We start from the raw sequence: 22,027 nt of genomic DNA on the forward strand, positions 1-22,027 counted from the left end.
AGATAGAAGGGGCAGGGGGGGAGGTGGGGTTGCTCTGCTCGTAAAAAACAGATGGAAATTCGAGAAAATGGAAGGCATAGATGAGACGGGAGAAAGAGACTACATAGCAGGTACACTTCAGTCTGGGGAACACAAAGTGGTCATTGCAGTGATGTATAATCCTCCACAGAACTGTAGGAGGCCAAGAGAGGAATATGAAGAGAGCAACAGAGCAATGGTGGACACACTTGCTGAGGTGGCAAGAAGAGCTCATTCCAGCAGAGCAAAGTTGCTGGTTATGGGGGATTTCAACCATAGGGAGATTGACTGGGAAAACCTTGAGCCACATGGGGCTCCCTAAACATGGAGAGCCAGGATGTTGGACGTGGTGCTGGAAAACCTCATGCACCAACATGTTAAGGACACTACCAGAGTGAGAGGGGAGGATGAACCAGCAAGATTGGACCTTGTGTTCACCCTGGGCAGCTCAGACATTGAGGACATCAAGTATGAGAGTCCCCTAGGAGCTAGCGGCCACGTGGTTTTGCGCTTTGAATACATAGAGCTGCAAGTGGAGAGAATAACAGGAGTTGAATGGGAAAAGCCTGACTATAAAAGAGGGGACTACATAGGGTTGAAGAACTTCCTGCGGGAGGCCCAGTGGGACAGAGAACTGGCAGGAAAGCCAGTAAATGAAATGATGGAATATGTAACAACAAAATGCAAGGAGGCAGTGGAAAGGTTTATTCCCAAGGGCAACAGTAACAACGGGAAGACCAGAACGAGGGCCTGGTTTACCCGACGGTGTAAGGAGGCAAAAACAAAGTGCAATAGAGAATGGAAAAAGTACAGAAGGCAGAGAACACACGAAAATAGGGAGATCAGTCGCAGACCCAGGAATGAGTACGCACAGGTAAGGAGGGAGGCCCAGCGACAGTATGAAAATGACATAGCATCGAGAATCAAGACTGACCCGAAACTGTTGTATAGCCACATCAGGAGGAAGACAACAGTCAAAGACCAGGTGATTAGATTAAGGACAGAAGGTGGAGAACTCACAAGAAATGATCAGGAGGTATGTGAGGAGCTGAACAGGAGATTTAAGGAAGTTTTTACAGTAGAGACAGGAAGGGCTCTGGAAAGACAGCACAGAAGGGAACATCAAGAGGGAATATACCAACAAGTGTTGGATGACATACAAACAACTGAGGAGGAGGTGAAGAAGCTCTTAAGTGACCTTGACACCTCAAAGGCGATGGGACCGGACATCTCCCCATGGTTCCTTAGAGAAGGAGCAGAGATGCTGTGCGTGCCTCTAATCACAATCTTCAACACATCCCTTGAAACTGCGCAACTACCTGAGAAATGGAAAACAGCTAATGTAGTCCCCATATTTAAGAAAGGAAACAGAAACGAGGCACTAAACTACAGACCTGTGTCTTTGATATGTATTGTGTGCAAAGTCATGGAGAAGATTATCAGGAGGAGAGTGGTCGAACACCTGGAAAGGAACAAGATTATAAATGAAAAGCTGTATAGTCCTTGTGGCTTAGCGCTTCTTTTTGATTATAATAATAATTATAAATGAAAACCAGCATGGGTTCATGGAAGGCAAATCTTGTATCACAAACCTCCTGGAGTTTTATGACAAGGTAACAGAAGTAAGACACGAGAGAGAGGGGTGGGTAGATTGCGTTTTCCTAGACACAGTTCCCCACAAGAGATTAGTGCAGAAGCTGGAGGATCAGGCGCATGTAAAAGGGAGGGCACTGCAATGGATAAGGGAATACCTGACAGGGAGGCAGCAACGAGTCATGGTACGTGAAGAGGTATCACAGTGGGCGCCTGTTACGAGCGGGGTCCCACAGGGGTCAGTTCTAGGACCAGTGCTATTTTTGATATATGTGAACGACATGATGGAAGGAATAGACTCTGAAGTGTCCCTGTTCGCAGATGACGTGAAGTTGATGAGAAGAATTAAATCGGAGGAGGATGAGGCAGGACTGCAAAGAGACCTGGACAGGCTGGACATGTGGTCCAGTAACTGGCGTCTCGAATTCAATCCAGCCAAATGCAAAGTCATGAAGATTGGGGAGGGGCAAAGAAGACCGCAGACAGAGTATAGGCTAGGTGGACAAAGACTACAGACCTCATTCAGGGAGAAAGACCTTGGGGTGACCATAACACCAAGCACATCACTTGAGGCACACATCACCCAAATAACTGCTGCAGCATACGGGCGCCTGGCAAACCTTAATAAGGAATCGTTCAAGACACTGTACACTGTGTATGTTAGGCCCATACTGGAGTATGCAACACCAGTCTGGAACCCACACCTGGTCAAGCACGTCAAGAAGTTAGAGAAAGTACAAAGGTTTGCAACAAGGCTAGTCCCAGAGCTCAAGGGAATGTCGTACGAGGAAAGGTTAAGGGAAATCGGACTGACGACACTAGAGGACAGAAGGGTCAGGGGAGACATGATAACGACATACAAGATACTGCGGGGAATAGACAAGGTGGACAGAGATAGGATGTTCCAGAGAGGGGACACAGGGACAAGGGGTCACAACTGGAAGCTGAAGACTCAGACGAGTCACAGGGACGTTAGGAAGTATTTCTTCAGTCATAGAGTCATCAGGAAGTGGAATAGCCTAGCAAGTGAAGTAGTGGAGGCAGGAGCCATACATAGTTTTAAGAAGAGGTATGACAAAGCTCAGGAAGCAGAGAGGGGACCCAGTAGCGATCAGTGAAGAGGCGGGGTCAGGAGCTGAGTCTCGACCCCTGCAACCACAATTAGGTGAGTACACACACACACACACACACACACACATGGTCAAGAGGTTCAGTTGTTCAAAGTGAACATCAGACTTGGGAAGTAATGTGATGTAAGTAACTTTGACTGAGGAGTGATTGATTGTTGGTGCCAGACGGGGTAAGTTTAAGTATCTTAGAAATTACTGATCTGGGATTTTCACACTCAACACTAGAACTCGAGAGTTCACCTTGACCATTTTAACATATTTTGAGGCACGTGTTCTCATGGGTTTGTTCTGATAACTTTTAATCTGTTGCACTTCAAACTACTTTTTGGAGTTAAATATATTTCTCTTGTTTTGAAACATTCGTGTTTTAATGAAATTCTTCACAAACATTGCCATGGTGACGTGGTTATTATGGTATGATCTGTGTTCAACACAGTTTTCTCATAATGTCTTATGGATTTGTCATGGTTATGATATGTGATGTCGTTTAGATTTTATGTAGCATTGTGTAACGTGATTGTGACGTTAGATAACACATGAAGTAGGTATGTCCTGTGGGTTTATGGCATGATTTCCCCAAATGGATGTTGGTCCTGTATTTTGAATGAACCACAGTGGAGATCGGCGATTAATAGCTCTCGTAGCAACACACACCTCAGTCTGCTACTCCATGTTACCTGAGTCAACCTTAATTTGTTGAGTATACACTCACGAAGCTGTGCAACAGTGAGAGATCGTTGATATTCTCTACCAATCGAAAGAGCAATTCGCCAGCAGCGCTGTGGTCACCAATCTCGTAACCCGTGTTCGTGATATAACCTACTATAACAAAACGCTTTTTGCAGTACGCTCAGTGCAATACGAAGCGATAGCACATAATGATTACAGGTTGCAACGCAATACTGAAGGCAGGCTCGTAGACAGTGCGAAGACAAACTCCGGAACAGGCGTTCACATTACATACACAGGTGTAGATATGGCCTGTACACCTTGCTGTAAAGGGATAACCACTTAGGAAGGAGCAGAAAGACAGCAGAAAATAAATTAATGTATTTCTTTCACCAAAAATAAGCTGGTATTTACAACATATATAGCCTATGTACAGTATTTACTGCTATGTACGATGAGGCAACTGCAATCGGGTTGCCATGGTAAACCGTAGCAACCAGCAGGGAAGGCAAGTCTAACAGTCATTTCACGGGTGTACCACATCGCTTCGCAGCTTTGGCGGGCTTCCCTGTGATTGGTGGGTTGAACCAAGGTACTGATATAAGGATGGGACCCCTTGTCGTCATACTACTACCATGGTTCGCTGGTCGGGAGGCATACCTATGTGGGTGTGTGACAACCCGAATAAAATGTAGCTTATTCTTAGCATGCCACATACGGTATTGTGGGAAGTGTTTATGACGTCATGTGGGAATATGTGACGTAGTTATGGCGTGATAGGGTGATGTGTTACATAATTATGAAATGTGGTTTTGTGTGATGTGGTTGGTATAGAGTACAGGTGGATGGTTGCTAAACTGTTACTGGTGGTGGCTAGTCTGACTGTCTAACGCTTAAATATGACTGGCTATTACTACATTATGACTAGCATTTGCCAGACTGGCTAAACCTAGAATATGACTAGCTAATGCTAGGCAATGAATGCTGGTGGTATAAAATGTCTAGTGAGTATTAGACTGTGCTTTGTTGTTGCTATTTGCTCCTGATTGTTGATTGTTGCTTTACTAAGCCTAGTAACTGGTCGACTATAATTAGCGGTTGATAGACTGTGGGTGGCAGGTAGATTTCGACTGGTAGTTGCTATTCTGTGACTAGTGGTTGCTAGTGTGTGACACCTATATTGCACACAGGACTTGTGGCTGCTAGACTAGGACAGGCTTATGCTGAACTATGCTTGGTAGTTGCTAAACTGGCTTGTGGGGAAAACTGTTTGGTGGTTCCTAGATTTTGTATTGTGGTTGCCGTTCTATGCCTTGCAGATGCCATGCTATGCATGGAAGGTGGTAGACTATAATGGTTGACTGTGATTGTTGGTTGATACTGTGGTGGTGGATAGAAAATGAGTGGTAGTTAATAGACTATGGTAGTAGCCAGACCTTGAATGATGGTTGCTTGACTTTAACTTGTGATTACTGGACTATGTCTTGAAGTTGCTAGCCCATGAAGATATTACAGGGAACCCGTGGTTGCTAGATTATGAGTTGTGATTTCTACATTGACAGGTGGTTGACTGATCGCGAATGGAGGTTACTGGGCCATGACTGGTGGTTGATGAAATATGGCATGTGGTTAATTGACTGTGACTTGTGGTTGCTTAATTATCATTTGTGGTTGCTAAACTATGATGATCCCTAGACTGATATTTACAACTCGTGGTTGCTAAACAATGGTACAGTTAGTTATACAGGGGTGAGGGATAACCTAAGTCTCTCCCCTGTGAGCAAGCACTCCCCCACTATCTCCTGGGTAACACAAACGGGTTGTGTACCACGAGCGTCTGGCTCACAATGGCAGTATTCTCTATCATGCCATCAACATTTACTCACCTTTAGGAATACTAGGAATACACTCTAAGGCTTTTATAATCTTGTTATGCCGAGGTGACAGCTTCACTGCAGGTGTCTGTCACTATTTTTAAAATTCTGCAATAAAATGTATTTACCAGCGTTAACTATAGCGATAATCGTCCAGTAACAGACAAATATCCGTATCAAGAGAGATTAGTTGCAGGATCAGCTGTGATTTGAACATTTCTATTTTGTTAAACTTTATTAAATTATTTTATAAAACTAAATACAAAGGAAAACATACAAATCAAAGCTTGTTTTTCATCATCTTTCTTTCAGGTAATTGATTTTTTACACCATAAATCCGCATGATGAATACTGTTCATTATTCAGTAATGATAGTTTTTCACTTAACTATAGTGATTAAAGCTGCATCTTCTTATGTTCGGTTACTTGGTATAGTTTTTAACAATTATTAAAGTGTTTCACAGACAATAATCACCTGATCACCTCACTCTCACACCTCACAGCACTGCCACTCCTAAACTTCTTCAAGAGATGTACATTTTTCTATTTTTTTGGTTAAGGAATGTTCATCTGTAAGCTACAGTTGATTTATCCCGCCATAATATTGGAATTAAACCTCATTATCTCCTTACCACCTCAGATGTTTTGATTACATTGCGAAATTTTCTGTAATGTGGGTTCTCACCTTAAAATTAGAGGAAATTATTTATATACTTCTGTGAATTGCTATGGTATCGGATTTCTGTGACTAGAATATTTCCCAGAAAAGGGCAGTTAATTAGGATTTGCAACAAGTTTGTAATAATTGCAGATTATTAAAGAGTGACAAATTAGTGCTCTTGGTAATTAAACAACTGGATTGTTTAATCACTAAGGTCATAATCGTCTTATTTTTTTTCGCAAATCTTTTTCGCAGATTTCAGTGTTGAAGTTGGGAATGAAAATAAAATTCAAATGCAGCATATGTCATGAGAAAAATTGTCGCAGGTATAATATTAATGAAGTTTAAAGATATTTTATATAATAGTTAACAAACTGACCATATTTCAGCAGAAGATTGGTTGTTGACTTACATTCAATATCATTAAAAAAGGTAAATTATTAATATTAGATATTTTAAATATTGACCAAATTCCTTATGAAATTATTATCCATAGACAAACGCTTGTAAATATCAAAGAAATCATCCATAACCAGGAAAATATTTACATCAGTGGCAATAAAAAATTGGAAATAAAACTAGAGGCTGGCCAGTTAAGAATGAAATACATATTTTTTGTTAGACGCAAGATTTATTCTGCTGCTGCTGGTACATGGTTACTACAATAGTTAAAATACGAGATACTGTATGCTGATGCTGGTACATTCTCACAGCAATGACAACGTTGGAAATATACTGATGCAGGTACGCATATTTCTTTTTACTGAGAGAGACTTAAAGGTGTATCGTGGAGACAGCAAAAGTGGGCAAACACGAAGTTATCAAGATGAGTTTTGGTAGCTGGGCGATTTGAGTAAAAAAAAGATGCCCGTATCCCTTGAGCTCACCCTCTCTCATCCATCTACATCAATGCACACTAAAGGAATAGTACAGAGGCCGGCATACGTTTATTATATAGTTAAATATTAGAATCGGTGATTTGAATTGAGTCAGAAGATTCATCACATGTTATCGCAGAGAAACTATTATACCAGTTTCTTCAAAATGGAAATTTTTGCACGTACTTAGTCCAAACCATTTACATCCTTCCACTCACTAACTTAATCAGATTTGAAAGTTGAAAGTTAATCAAAAGAGGCATTCTTCAGTTATCGCACGAAAGCCAATATCCACAAACACATTTAGAAATTGCATTTTCAAGTTTGTGAAATTACACGAGAATGTCAGTTCTTCCAATTTCTTTAATAAATTGGCTCCAGGACAGCTACATATCAAGCCAAAAAATCTCATATAGACACGCGAGCATTTACGGTTCGAAGTTTGACATAAGCATTCTCGGCATACACTTAGTTCTCTGTCCTAAGCATAAGAGACATCAACTGCTAAAGACTGAAGGTGTTCACAAGAGGAATACTAGATATTCGACGGGAAGATCATACAGCACTGTTTTAAAATAAAAAATGCCAAATTGGCAGCTACACACTTTAATAACAATTCCAACCTTCTAAGTAGTATATGGTGATGAAAGTTTGAAGGCGATCAGAATAGGATTTCTCAAATTAATGCACGGAATCTAAAAGCAAGGAATCAGCTATATAAAACTGATCAGAGAGCAGTTTGTGTGTCCATAGATGCATGCTAAATCAGCGTTGAAAATTTTGAACCGATGTAAACAGGCGTTCTCAACTTATAACGGGAAACCTTGAAAAAATCTGTCCAGTGAATGTACTCGATCAGGGATACCTAAACATCCTATGTATCCTTGTTGTGTCGTCAGATAACATGTATACCCTATTATAAATAATGACGGGACGTGCGGCGGACTAGCTGCGGGATTGTCAAGGATAACTCCTCGCCAAAGAGGCTGACCAAGTCAAGACTGAACAGGATTCCATTGTAACCAGAAGGCATTCCAGTGCATCGTTTCAACGCCAATAGTGGAAGTGTTGTGCAGTTTGTGTGAAGGCTGATGAATGGTGGTAGAGGGGAAGATGGCCAATGGGGGTGGTGGAGGATAAGGCCTAAAGAACAAAACGGCACAGTACAGTTACTGGATCAATACACAAATAACTCGCACATAGGAGAGAGGAGCTTACGACGTTTCTATCTGACTTGGACCATTTACAAAGTCACACTTACAGAGAGAAGAGGAGGCGGCAGTATATATAGACCAGCTGGAAGGAACGGAACAAGAGAGGTAGGAGGAGTGTGAGTAGACGTAAAGCAGGAAGTGGTGGTAGTAGTAGTGCTAGAGGTAAGGCTGATAGTGGAAGTAATAGAAGTAGTCGTAGTGTAAAGTAGGGAGAGTGGGTGGAGATACAAGAATAGAGAGGGAGAGAAATGTAGTGGTGGAGGCTCAATGCTCAGTCTGGTAATAGCCACAGCTCTACGCTGCTGTCGATGCCAGGCTTTCTCCATAGGAGATGCGGTGTAAAATAAATGGCATAAAAGAAAGAACATGAGAGAGCTCACTAGCTCTACCCGGCCTGGACATATCTGTCATTTCAGCAGAGCATTCAGCAGCGGAGGACGTGGATGGTCTCTGTTATGTAGAAGACCAATGGTCTCAAGGTACCACACCTGCCTTCACTTCCTGGGCAGCGGGAACAGAGCTTCCACACAAGACGGGCAGCAAACAGCAGCTTCACTTTGGCTGTACCCTTTTCATAATCATCACTTCATTTGAGATTATTCGTTCATAGAATGAATCAAGTTTGGAATAGGTTGTTACACAATAACAACATAAAAGAAATAGGTGACCAAATGAAATTACTGGCCCACACGTGGCTCCAACTTCATCAAATACCCTATTTGTATATTTCATAATATAAAGGCTGTCAGATTAGCTGAGCAGGTAGCAGCTCATAGCGTGTAAATATAGGTAAGAATTCTTAACCTTGTTAAACCGGTATGTAAGACTCTTATATAAATACAGAGAGAAGAGAAAGAACGCAAGAGAATAGATTATATTCCATGCGAGTTCAATATATTCCATGAGAAAGTTCAGTATATGGAGGAAGAGCTAAGTATATCTCAGAGCGAGCACGAGCGATCTTATCACAAAAAAAGCATAAGGATATCAGAAAAATCTTTCATCAATATATGAGAATTAATGAAGTCGGGGGAACTGATCAGTTACGCAGAGGAAGTAGATTTTATACCTGGGTTCGTAGCGCTGTATGACTCTTCTGCTTTAACGCTTAGTTTTGAGCATAATAATAATATACCTGGGTTCAAAAGAGCTGAGACAAGGTTACGTCATGTCAAACGGTCGATAATTAAAAGATGAGACAAATTGCGAAAATGTAATAGCAGACATAGACCATCAAAAAACTGTGAGCGTAGAACAATGAGAACAGTATTTTCAAAGCGGCCAAACTTATTATCTGAAGTTAGACAGCTCGACCCTACACTTTCACCAAACTTCCTGAATAAGTCAGAGATGTTCAAGTGATCCTTCATCAACTTTAACTTATCGCTGCTCGTTCCTCTTCTCTTCCTAATGCTCAATCATTTCATCGCCACTTTTTTATCCAATAATTTTTCCTGAATTTTATTTCCTCTCATCCTCTTTCGCTTCCCACTTCTGCCTGCTCCCCCCCCCCTCTATCTCTCTCCCTCCCTCATCCTCTTTACCCCTCCCTCTCTTCCCCCTCCCCCTCTCTCTCGCGCCCTCCCTCCTCCTCTTTCCCCCTCCCTCTCTTCCCCCTCCCTCTCTCTCCCTCTGTCTTCCTTTCCCTCTGTTTACTCAGGAGTTTTCACAGGGTTAATTTAAGCGTTCCTATCTTTATTCACAAGCTAAGAGCTGTTACCCACCTGAGCTCATAACAAATCATTTTTATTGTCGAGACAAAAATGTGGAAGAGGATGAAGGTGAGGTCAGCTGTGGGCCAACTGACTATATCATCGATGCTGATATGCTGTCTGAACATCTTCCAGATCCGATTCATTCTAGGAATAATCTCAGATGAACTAATGTCCTTGAAGGGTACAGCCAGTGTACCTGCTGATAGCTGTCAGTCTTGTTGTAAACAAGCTATCTTCTCGCTGTCTGCAGTTGGAGTCAAGCTTGGTATTTCGAGAATCTTGGACTTGTACATAGGAGCTAAAACCACTTCTCTCCAGTGCTGACAGAGCTATCCAGTCCGGGTAAAATCGAGAAATAGGCTTAATCAGTTCTCTGTTTTGTCTAGAAGTTGTAGATGAGACGAGGCAGGCAATTCAAGATAGTGGAGCATACTCTAGGTGTGACCTCACATGTCCCTCGTATAGAGTTTTCCTGTCTCTGTTATCGATCAAGTACGAAGTATTCCTTAGTGCTGTTAGCTTCTTGGCTGCCTTGCTTGCAAGATTAATCACGTAGTTTTTCATAGATTGCTTGAAATCAAATTTCTTCCCCGGGATATTCTCCTCTTTCCCTGGTTCCATCACTTCATTTTTGCCGCTGTTGCAGAATTAACATCGAGGTGCCTAGAGACCATCATCGGCGTTTTCTCGGAAGCAAATGTAACCTGCCATCATTTTCCGAAGGCTGATATAGCTGTAAATTGGTGATTGATGTATGTACTTGAACACAGCAGGCATTTCCTTTCTTTGATAAGTAAATGTTAGAGCAGTCATTTGCATATGCATAGGATTCTGGGATTGAAGTAAACATTCTATAATAGACCAAGTACACTTCCGCTTGGAACACTGCCACCGACAGTGTGTCTTGTTGACTCTGTCCCATTAAGAACGACTTTTATAGATCTATTTTGAAGGTAATCAGCAAGGAGGTATAGTGCATAGCCAAGGATTCCAAGTGTTTGCAATTTTGCAAAGAGTCTCTGGTGCTCATTTGTTAATCATCATCTCAGGACCTACACAGTGGAGAAGATTAACAGATGAGCAACTGTACAATTATTTCTAAAGCCATACCGAAGTAACAAAGAAGTGAGTGATAACAAAGAAGTGAGTGATATTCGGAAGATACTGTTATTTACCAAGAGATTACCATCTCGAGAATTTTGCCAGTGACTGACAGGGATAACACTGGTCTGTTGTAGCTGAATACCACTCAACCCTCGTTTTTTTGTGAGCATTTGCTTGTTTCCACAGAGAAGACCATTTACACTGTGCTAGGCAGTGTTGATGTGAGTTAGCGGTGATGCTAGCTAAACTGAATATCTTCTCAACGATCTTTGGATCACTGAGCCACAGGACACCATGATATTGTATTTGATAAGGCATTTACGAAGCTGGTAACATCATTTTAATTCAGTCACTGTTTTCAAGTAGATTTTCTGACTAGGCTTGTAGTTTATTGACCTCTTTATAACACTAATAAAGTTGTTGGAAAAAAAAGTACATTAGATTATTATTACATTTCAGTGGTATTGCCTGGTTTAAGCAATACTTTTTTAATCTTTATATGAATTCCTCCTTTTCATCAATTTTAAAAATTTAGTATGTTCTGTAATCATTCTCATAAAATTATCAAAACGGGCGATCTTTCATATCAAGAAGTGTATTTAGCAAAAAGTGATTTACGCAGAATTTGTAAATTCAGACAATTTTTTCACAAGAATATACCGAATTTTAAAGTTATGTCACTTGATCAGTGCAGAAGATAACGGGGAATTTTTTTTTAAATTGTCTGAATGGTCAAGTTTTATCAAATAGACTTGATATGAAAAATCGTTCCTTTTACACTGCAAAAAGAAACCTTGATCAATGGAGTTCTTTGAAGACTCGCTCTCACATGGAATCATATTCTTGTGATAAATTTTCGTCTTATCTCATGCACTGTATTCCGACTATGCAAATTAATACTTTTCTTTTGTATAAAGACTTCTGAGTAAATTTGAAAAAAAATAAACAGTTTATTAAAAAAAGAATCAGATAATTTGCAGTTTTCTTAAAGTACTGCAACATTTTTTACTTTCAGTGACAACTAAGTTTGATATTAACTTGAATTTAAATTAAATATTTCTTCCTCTTGATAAAGCACTTTGTGGTCCCATAGAGAAAAGTCATTATTGTATCAGAGGAACATGTACAAAACCAAACTAATTCTCATATTTTTTGGTAAGGGTGTGCAGTACAGCGCTTTATGTTGGCCTTTATTAGGTATTATATACATAAAAGGTGAGGTAATCAGTCCCTCAGCGTGAAGTCCAAGTAATCAGTCTCTGCGAGGGTCATATTACCTCAACTTCTTCTGTCTTCATATATCATCTCTTTATCAACCAATAACTAAAGTGTAATGAAGACATGTCAGTGCTCAGTTATAATCCACACGAAGAGAGGAACTGAGATTAATTAGTCTGTATATTTTTACAACCTTCTGGGATCCTTTTTAGTAGGATCCAAGAATGGGGTCGAAATATACAGATCACTTAATCCCCTGAGTTTGTGTACACATGGGTTATTATTGATCATCTCTGTAGCAAATTGAAAAAAAGCCACTGGTTAGCGAAAGTTCTTCATTCTTCATTCATTCTTCATTCCCAGATTTCTAATTCCTCATCTTGTCGGAAATTTATACCATTATTGTGTTATGCACTTATTTTAAGTGTGTGTGTGTGTGTATGTGTGTGTGTGTGTGTGTGTGTGTGTGTGTGTGTGTGTGTGTGTGTGTGTGTGTGTGTGTGTGTGTGTGTAAGTCGCACACAGCCTTCCTTCTCTCATCTAACCATAAGTTTGGATGAAACTGATATTCAGTGGCGTCATATTCTAAATGTATATTAGGATCAAATGTTTGAATGGAAGTTACCAACAGCTGGATCTTTATTCTGTAAAAAAATTATTACAGTGAAAGATGCTGAATTAAATCGCGTGCCCAAAGACCTATCTGAATTTGTGTTGAGAAGATAGTCTACCAGTAAGTAGCGTCCCACTTGAACGTATTTTTTTCACGGGATTCATCAATAAAAATCATGGGTCAGGACCTTTTTATAGCCAGTTTGAAACTCAACACAAGATTTATGGCTAATGGGTTATCCTGTTGATCATTTGAACCAACCATACACGTGATGAAATATGGATCCTCAATATATGAAGAAACGATTGACGAGGAAGGAAATATCCCGATGGACCTTCCAGAAAAGGTGGAAAATCACTCAACTTGTGAACAACCATATGCTAATGAAAAATATTTTTATGCAAATACTGCAAAAGCAAATGCAGTGAAATAATGTCTATATCAAAAGATTTAATCAGCTGTTATTCCTCGTTATGAAAAGTTTCAACCTATGTGCAAGTCTAACAGAAAATCAAACTAGTAAAATCAAAAGTTATTACTCTAATATAGATTACGGAGTTTTTGTAAGTAACACGAGGAAAAAAATCAAAACTGCAAGAGCAGGATCGTGTCTCAACATATGCACAGTAAAATCCTTCCACACTGGGTAATAGCAGCGTCTCAAGTGAGAGATTAATTGGATCAAGGAATGAGTTGCGCTTCCCATTCATGAAATAAGAACATAAGAACGAAGGAACACTGCAGAAGGCCTACTGGCCCATGCGAGGCAGGTCCAAGTCTCCTACCGGCTTAAGCCAATGCACCCAACCTAGTCAGGTCAGGTCACATTGACTTAAGGGAGGAACACGGCAACCGACCTGGTAGCACAAGCTATCAGGTCCAACTCACACCCACCCACATCCACTCATGTATTTATCCAACCTATTTTTAAAGCTACACAACGTTCTGACTCTATAACTGTACTCGGGAGTTTGTTCCACTCATCCACAACTCTATTACCAAACCAGTACTTTCCTATGTCCTTCCTGAATCTGAATTTTTCCAACTTAAAACCATTGCTGCGAGTCCTGTCTAGGCTAGATATTTTCAGCACACTATTTACATTCCCTTTATTTATTCCTGTCTTCCATTTATACACCTCAATCATATCCCCCCTAATTCTACGTCTTTCTAGAGAGTGCAGATTCAGGGCCCTTAGTCTATCCTCATAGGGAAGGTTTCTGATACATGGGATCAACTTTGTCATCCTCCTTTGTACATTTTCCAGAGAATTTATATCCATTCTGTAATACGGTGACCAAAACTGTGCAGCATAATCTAAATGAGGCCTAACCAAGGATGTATAGAGTTGAAGAACAACCTGAGGACTCCTATTATTTATGCTTCTTGATATGAAGCCAAGGATTCTATTAGCTTTACTGCGAACACTTATGCACTGTTGTCTTGGTTTCAGATTACTGCTAACCAGAACTCCTAAATCTTTTTCGCAATCCGTAATATTAAGATCTACCTTATTTAGTTTATATGTGGCATGGTTATTGTCCTGTCCAACATTTAGAACTTTGCATTTGTCTATATTAAACTGCATCTGCCACTTCTCCGACCACTGCATCAGTCTATTCAAATCTTCCTGGAGTGCTCGAATGTCCTCGTCAGAATGAATTCGACGGCCTATTTTGGTGTCATCGGCAAACTTGCCGATGTCGCTCTTTATGCCCTCATCTATGTCGTTTATGTAGATTGTGAACAGCAGGGGGCCCAACACTGACCCCTGTGGAACACCGCTCGTGACGCTTCCCCACTCTGATTTCTCCCCATTTATGCAAACTCTCTGCTGCCTATTTGTCAACCATGCCTCTATCCAGGAAAAATTTTTTCCTCCTATTCCATGTGCTTTAATTTTCCTCAATAGTCTCTGATGTGGGACCCTGTCAAAAGCCTTACTGAAGTCCATATACACAATATCATATTCATTACCATGATCTACCTCCTCAAATACCTTAGTGAAAAAAGTTAATAAATTCGTAAGGCATAAATAGTTAACATAGCTTCATTACAAACAGTAAACGTTTCGTCTGTATTTTAAGAGCTAATAATCAGACATTGGAAGATGATTTAGTGAAAGATGTTGATAAATGTGATATGCTTCTATAGGTCACAAGGAATTTTGGAGACACAAGCATTGTATTCAGAAAGATGTACCATAGTTTTCAACAGGCGCTAAAAGATGGATGTTCAACAAATATTGCATAAATGCTCAAGATACTTACTGAATTTTCGTAATAAAGTTTACTCGCGTATCAAAAGTTATTCCAAGCACAGCAAAAATTTCCTTACGGCGGATGGTGCAACGTGAAATTACGGGTAATAAACAGTGTAAATAAACACTGTGCAAAATTAGTGTCTTAAACCATTAGAGCCAAGTTAGCATGATACAAGCCTTAATGCAATACGAATTAAATTACAATATCACTATGAAATAAATAAAATTCATTATTTGGAAAATTATAAAGTATAAAACATTGATTGCTCTAGTTATGTTAAAATATTACATGTTACTCCAGTTATTGTGTGTGTATCCGAACTCTTGCACCAGTATACCAATTCAACGGATCATGTCAGACAGTTAAATCAACATGTAATAAGTCTCCAAATTACTGATATTTTTAGATAATATTAAAATTTAATTTCTCGTGATGTGATGATTTCAACTTCTTATAAAAGGATTTATTCTACTTCGTTCGAAAGCATGGAATATATAAAGTGTAAATGGTACTTTCCATTGAAAATATTAATGACAACGCAATTTTTTTTTTTTTAATAAAGAACAAATATAGCTTCGCTTTACTACATGCTTGTCTCCTCTATTTCACCAAGATGAAATATAGCGAGAAAGAGTCGGACAAAAGAATGATGTACAAATGTAGATTACGTAAGTTATAAAGGTAATAAAATAAATGAATGGATAGCAGAAATATCCCATTGCATAAATAGCTCTTACATATCTGAAGAGGGATTATGAAAAATGCAAAATTTCCAGCAGGAAAGACGAGAGGAAATTAAGGTGAAGTTAAACAATGGTTATAAACGACCATAATTTTTAAAGGGGTGGACCGGTAAGACAGCGGAAGGCCTCGGTCAGATGACCAAAAGCTCCAAAGGCGGGTCATCATCTGACTAAGACCCGCGTCAGGAAACATTTGTCCTGTTTCCTGACGAACCTTACCTAACCTAACCTAAGGTGAAGTACAGCACTGTTAACTAGGAACATGTGGTGATTTGAGAACTGGTGAAATGCACAGCAGAAAAAAAAATAAATCCCAGAGCAGACACAATCACGAACAGAGGACCTAAAATACTTTAAAGTCACATTCTGATATCCACTATTAAGCGGGTTTTACATGGTGTCAGAAAGGCATGGAAGAGGATGAGGTACATATTCCTGGACTGTAATAAGGAATTCAGAACAGTTCCTCGTCAAAATTTATAAAAGCTAGAAGAGAAAACAGACAATGGTATAGGTACCACAATGGATCGAAGAACAGTTAAGGAAAAGGATGTAACATCGATGCTTAGAAGAGAGCAATCAGGATACACCGATGTAATAGTCGTTCAACGATCCCTAAATGGACACTTTCGGTACTTCACAAATATAAATAACATGACAGAAGAGATAGCTTTAAGTTATGCTGTTTGAAAATGATGCTAAACTGATGAGAATATATCCTGTGTAAAAGGTGGATAGATTTAAGATAATATGGACAGTTTACGGGAAATACCAAACAAATGGCTGCTGGAATAGTCCTAGCATGTGCAAAGCTGTGAAACGATCCTGACTTCAAAAACAGTAGGTAATGCCATACATAGAAATAAAATAATACATGTATTGAGAAAATAGCTGATGAACTTACGACACAAGTCGGAAAAAAATCGACTTTTATGCTTTGAACCATAACAAAAATGGACCAATAAAAAATACATCAAACGTTAAGTAACAAAGTCACTTAAGTCTCGTAGACTTGGAGGTAAACAAGTACAACCAACGTATACAGAAACTACCAATAACCATTCCTAGGCCGCTCCAACAGGTGAATTCCTGGCTAAGTGAACCTGACAGTACATTTTAGCCAAGTTTCATCATTCCTGTTCATTTCATGTTCTCTCCTCGTTCATTAAATTCTTCACCTAAATCACATTTTCCTTCTATCGCCCTTAATTTTCCCCTCCAGCTGACTTTCCCTTCTAATATGTCATGCCCTATAACACTCACTCACTCCTATTTATAAAAAATTAAATACTCTCTTTTTTTACCTCTATATTTGTCATTCCAAATCCCCCACCAACATATTTTATTCAATTTTACTATCCCAAGATACCTCAATCATTATGTTTAATTTTCTAGCCTGACCAATAAGAACAATCTCTCGCTATACTGTCTTCAACATCAAACCACCCAGGAACATTTCTTAACTTTCTTTCCCCCAACTCCACCTCAGTCACTAAACACACACACCCATCCAGCATTTCCCTCACACTTCATCCCAAGAGGATGCTCCCAGAGCACAAAATGCACAGTTTCATAGTTCACCATTTTCACGAAATCCACATGACACGATTGTATAAGAACCATACAGCGGGCGGGGATTGAACTCGTAGCGAGTGAATCGTAAAACTCCAGGCTAGCGCTTAAGCCATTGGGCCAGCTGGCTACAATAAGATTCATCCAGCTACGTATATTTATACACCATAGAGGTTAACACAGGCCCCACTGTGAGTTTTACGACTCGTTAGGAGTTCAATCCCTGCTCGTGGTAGTTTTTTCCCAACCATTTTTCACTAAGTCACTCCTGTGCCCCATTGTCATCCAGATCCCTCATTCTCTGCCCCCTCCCTCCACTAACATCCATTAACCTCCTCCAACTAACATCATCCACTACCCCTAGTCCCCGTCCCTCTACCAACACCTATTACCTCTCTCAGTCTGACAATACCAACTACCCAACCTCGCTCTATCAATACCAGTTACACCTGCTATCCCTCTCACTCTACCATCGTCTATAACCCCATAGCATAGAATACTCCCAGGTAAGACCTGTGACGGTGAAAGAGAGATTTTGGATAGTGGAAGATAAGTAATGGAGAGGAAGGGATAGGAGAAAGAGGTGGGGCTAAACCCAGCTGTATGGCGTTGGTTGGCAAGGTAGAGGGAATAGTTGTTTGACCGTGCTGACTGCAAGACTGTATAAGCACAATGGCAGAACGGGTCAGAGATTACAAACATCATTCAAGGAAAAGGATCTTTGGGTGAGTATAACACCGAGCACATCTCCTGAGGCGCACATCAACCAAATCGCTGATACAGCATACGGGCGCCTAGCAAACCTATGACTAGCATTCCGACATCTAATAAGGTACCGTTCAGGACCCTGGACACCGTGTACGTTAGGCCTATATTGGGGTATGCAGCACTAGTTTCGAACCCACACCTAGCCAAGCACGTAAGGAAATTAAAGAAAGTGCAAAGGTTTGCAACAAGACTAGTCCCGGAGATAAGGGACATGTCCTACGAGGTGACGTTAAGGAAAATCGACCTGACGACACTGGAGGACAGGAGAGTTAGGGGGGATATGATAACGACATATAAAATACTGAGAGGAATCGAAATGGTGGACAGACAGGATGTTCCAGAGATAGGACACAGCAACAAGGGGTCATAGTTGGAAATTGAAGACTCAGATTAATAACAGGGATGTTAGGAAGTATTTCTTCAGTCACAGAGTTGTCAGGAATTGTAATAGTCTGAAAAATGATGTAGTGGAGGCAGGATCCATACATAGCTTTAAGAAGAGGTATGATCAAGCTCATGGAGCAGGAAGAGTGATGATCTAGTGGAGGGGCAAAGTGCTGTGACTCGACTCCTGTAACCACTAGGTCTGTACACACATGCATACAGGGGCCAGGAGCTATGACTCAACCCCTGCAACCACAAATAGGTCACTACATGGGGCAGGCAGAGTGACCTAGTAGCGGCAAGTGAAGAGGCAGGGTCAGGAGCTGTGACTCGACTCTTGCAACCACAACTAGGTGAGTGCGCGCGCGCGCGCACACACACACACACACACACACACACACACACACACACACACACACACACACACACACACACACACGAAGAGGCGGGGCCAGGAGCTCGGACTCGACCCCCGCAACCTCAACTAGGTGAGTACAACTAGGTGAGTACACACACACACATGCCACAGAACAGCAGGAGGCCAAGGCAAGAGTATGACGAGAGCAATAGAGCGATGGTTGATACACTGGCTGCAGTGGCCAGAAGAGCTCATGCATGCAGGGCAAAGCTCCTGATCATGGGTGACTTTAACCACAAGGAGATCGACTGGGAGAACTTGGAGCCACATGGGGGCCAAGATACATGGAGGGCTAAGATGATGGAGGTGGTACTGGAAAACTTCATGTACCCACACGTAAGGGACACTACAAGAGAGAGAGGAGAGGATGAACCAGCAAGACTGGACCTAGTATTCACCTTGAGTAGTGCAGATATTGAGGACATCACATATGAAAGACCCCTCGGGGCCAGCGATCATGTGATTTTAAGCTTCGAATACACAGAGCTACAAGTGGAGGGGGAAGCATGAAGGCCAGGACGAATGAAGCCAAACTACAAGAAAGGGGACTATGTGGAGAAATTTTCTCAGGAGGGGGTTATCAGCCCCCTTCAGCCCCTTTCAGCCCTGAGGGGCCCAACCCTCTCAGGGGCAAGTGTCTTGTTTACTGCTACAGTGAGTAATTGATCACAGATGCCGTACGAGTATGCGACGTGGTCAAATTGACCGCTGCTCCTTGCAGTGCAGTGTTGCAAAGTGTAGTTTAATAAGAGACAGTACATCTCTTACTTCAGCAGGACAATTAAGGAAAATCCTGCTCCCACTTTGTTACCATAGTAAAGACAGTGGACATTGTTGTCTATGCTTAAGACAGCAAGAATCAAACATTCTGCTTTGCTTCATCGAGGAAGTGGCAAGGAAGCAAAAGTACTAGGTCAGCTTTTTTTGTGTGCTAGGGGAGTGACGGCATGGGGTGCTGTGGCGTCTTCAGATTAATTTTGACTCTACTGAGAGTGACACTGATGCCAGGATTACCAACAAAGAACACTGATCTGTGCGTTAGTGTGAACAAAGTATCTCATAAAACACAATAAACACTTAAGAGAAGTGTGATCAGCTTCTTCAGTGATAACATTGTGAACAATAAAGACAAATCTTGTGGAACATAGTGTACCAGTGTGCGTTTCCTAGACAATGGAAGACGTGGACATCCAAGGACACTTCAGCTTCTATCAAGTCACTGATACCTGTCGAAGGTGTGAAGAACATCATAGCTCACGCTACAAGAGCAATGTAGGTTACGAATTTCTTGTACAGGGGACTGCGCAGTTCTTGTGTCGCAAGGAGTTTGTAATCAACCTATAGTCGGCAGTAAGGTGCGGACTTTTGAGTCCAAAGAAGTAAGTCTGTCAGCCATCAGTGAATTAAATATGCTGACATAACACCCCCTAGGGGTAATTTATAATCTTACAAATTATAACTCTTTACAGCCCGTTGAGAGATGAGTCGACAGCTTCTAGACCTCGTCTGCAGGGGCGGCTGTGCAGGCGATGAGCTGTCTTTCTAAGTTACGTACAAAGTCTTTAAACTTCTGTGATAACCCATTTCTCAACATTATTGGTCGTGCTCGAACCGGATAAAGACCACACTGTGGTCCAAATATGTTGTACTACAGTGTACAAATAACCTACGAGCCAAGGTCCTTCGAAAAAAGCTGTAAAACTAGTGTTTTACAATATAAATCAGTATATATGAGTCCCTCCAGACTCAATCACAGAGAATGGGCAGCCAAAAGAAAACGGGCGCTCACCCAGCGTTCACCCAAAGAAAACGGGAGCTGGGTGACTCACCCAACAAGAAAACGGGGGATGGCACCCTGCAACCACTGCTCCAATCTCGAAAATTGCTGACCAAGACAACAACAACCCAACTGATGTTCAGTTTGTCTGAGTGTATATACACATAGTGTTTATAATGTTTATAAACATAAATTAAGAGACATGATTGTGTTAAAGTTTGTTTCTTATAGATCTACCTGTTATATTAAAGGAACTTATATATAAAGTGTAAGCTTTCAAATATATATTAACAGTGACGTTTATGTATGTGTAAGTAATATTCACGTGTGATTTACAGTTATACAGTGACATTTATAGTGTATAGTGAATGAAGTGTATAACATCGTTATTTACGATTAATCATCGTGGTCAGGCTGACACAGCAAACTCAAGCCATAAACACCAGCCACATGTACTGTGTACCCTTCATGGTCATTGACCCTGAGGTTAAGCTTAGTGGGTCAGAAGTGTCTGACTCGATTGTTGCTGACTTAAGCATAACAAAAACTCAGCTGTTTATAGCAGTACAGTGTTTTTTAAACACTCTAAGTGTGGTGCTGGAATTTTCAGTATACCATTAAAATGGCTTGTTTGAAAACTCAGTTTCAGTCTTTACAGACTTAAGATTACACAATTACAAAATCTAATTTCAGTCTGTATAGGATTAACTCAAGATACAAACATAGATTTTGATGATCTTGAGGTCAAATTCGAATTATTTACACAACGTCTGGAAATAATTAATTCAGACTATACACATTATGAAAATAAATTTCTTGAATCAGATCCATCTGAGGATGAAATTCAAAATGTTTTGGATACTTTTAGTAATCAACAATTAAGGTGGACAGGAGTACAGGCTATCTGCCGTAAAACTCTGTCACAGAGACCTACTGTAACTAGTGGTCAAACACCTGTTACACCTGTAACAACAACAAGTGTCCCATTACCAAGCTTACCTACATTGTCATTACCTATTTTCCAAGGTCATAATTATGAAGAATTCATTAGTGGTTTTCAACCCATAGTAAATTCACGAACTGACGTAGATGAGATTGCTAAGTTTAATTATCTTAAATGTCTTGTGAAGGGAGAACCCTATGAACTGATTAAGTCATTTCCGGTGGTTAAAGGTAATTATCAAATAGCCTTACGTGTCTTAGCAGACAATTACTTTGATGATGACAAGGCTAGAGTTAGACATGCAGTCTTAATATCAAGTTTGAAACCACCCAAACATTGTTTTTCAGACTTACAGGCATTTAGAATCACATTAGACAATAGTCTCAGATCTCTAGGTGCTAAATATGACCTAAGGCAGTGTGATTGGTTTATCAGTGATATTGTACAAGATAAGTTGTCACCACAAACTAT

Source organism: Cherax quadricarinatus, chromosome 19, assembly GCF_038502225.1.
Source record: "Cherax quadricarinatus isolate ZL_2023a chromosome 19, ASM3850222v1, whole genome shotgun sequence".
NCBI lineage: Eukaryota > Metazoa > Arthropoda > Malacostraca > Decapoda > Parastacidae > Cherax > Cherax quadricarinatus.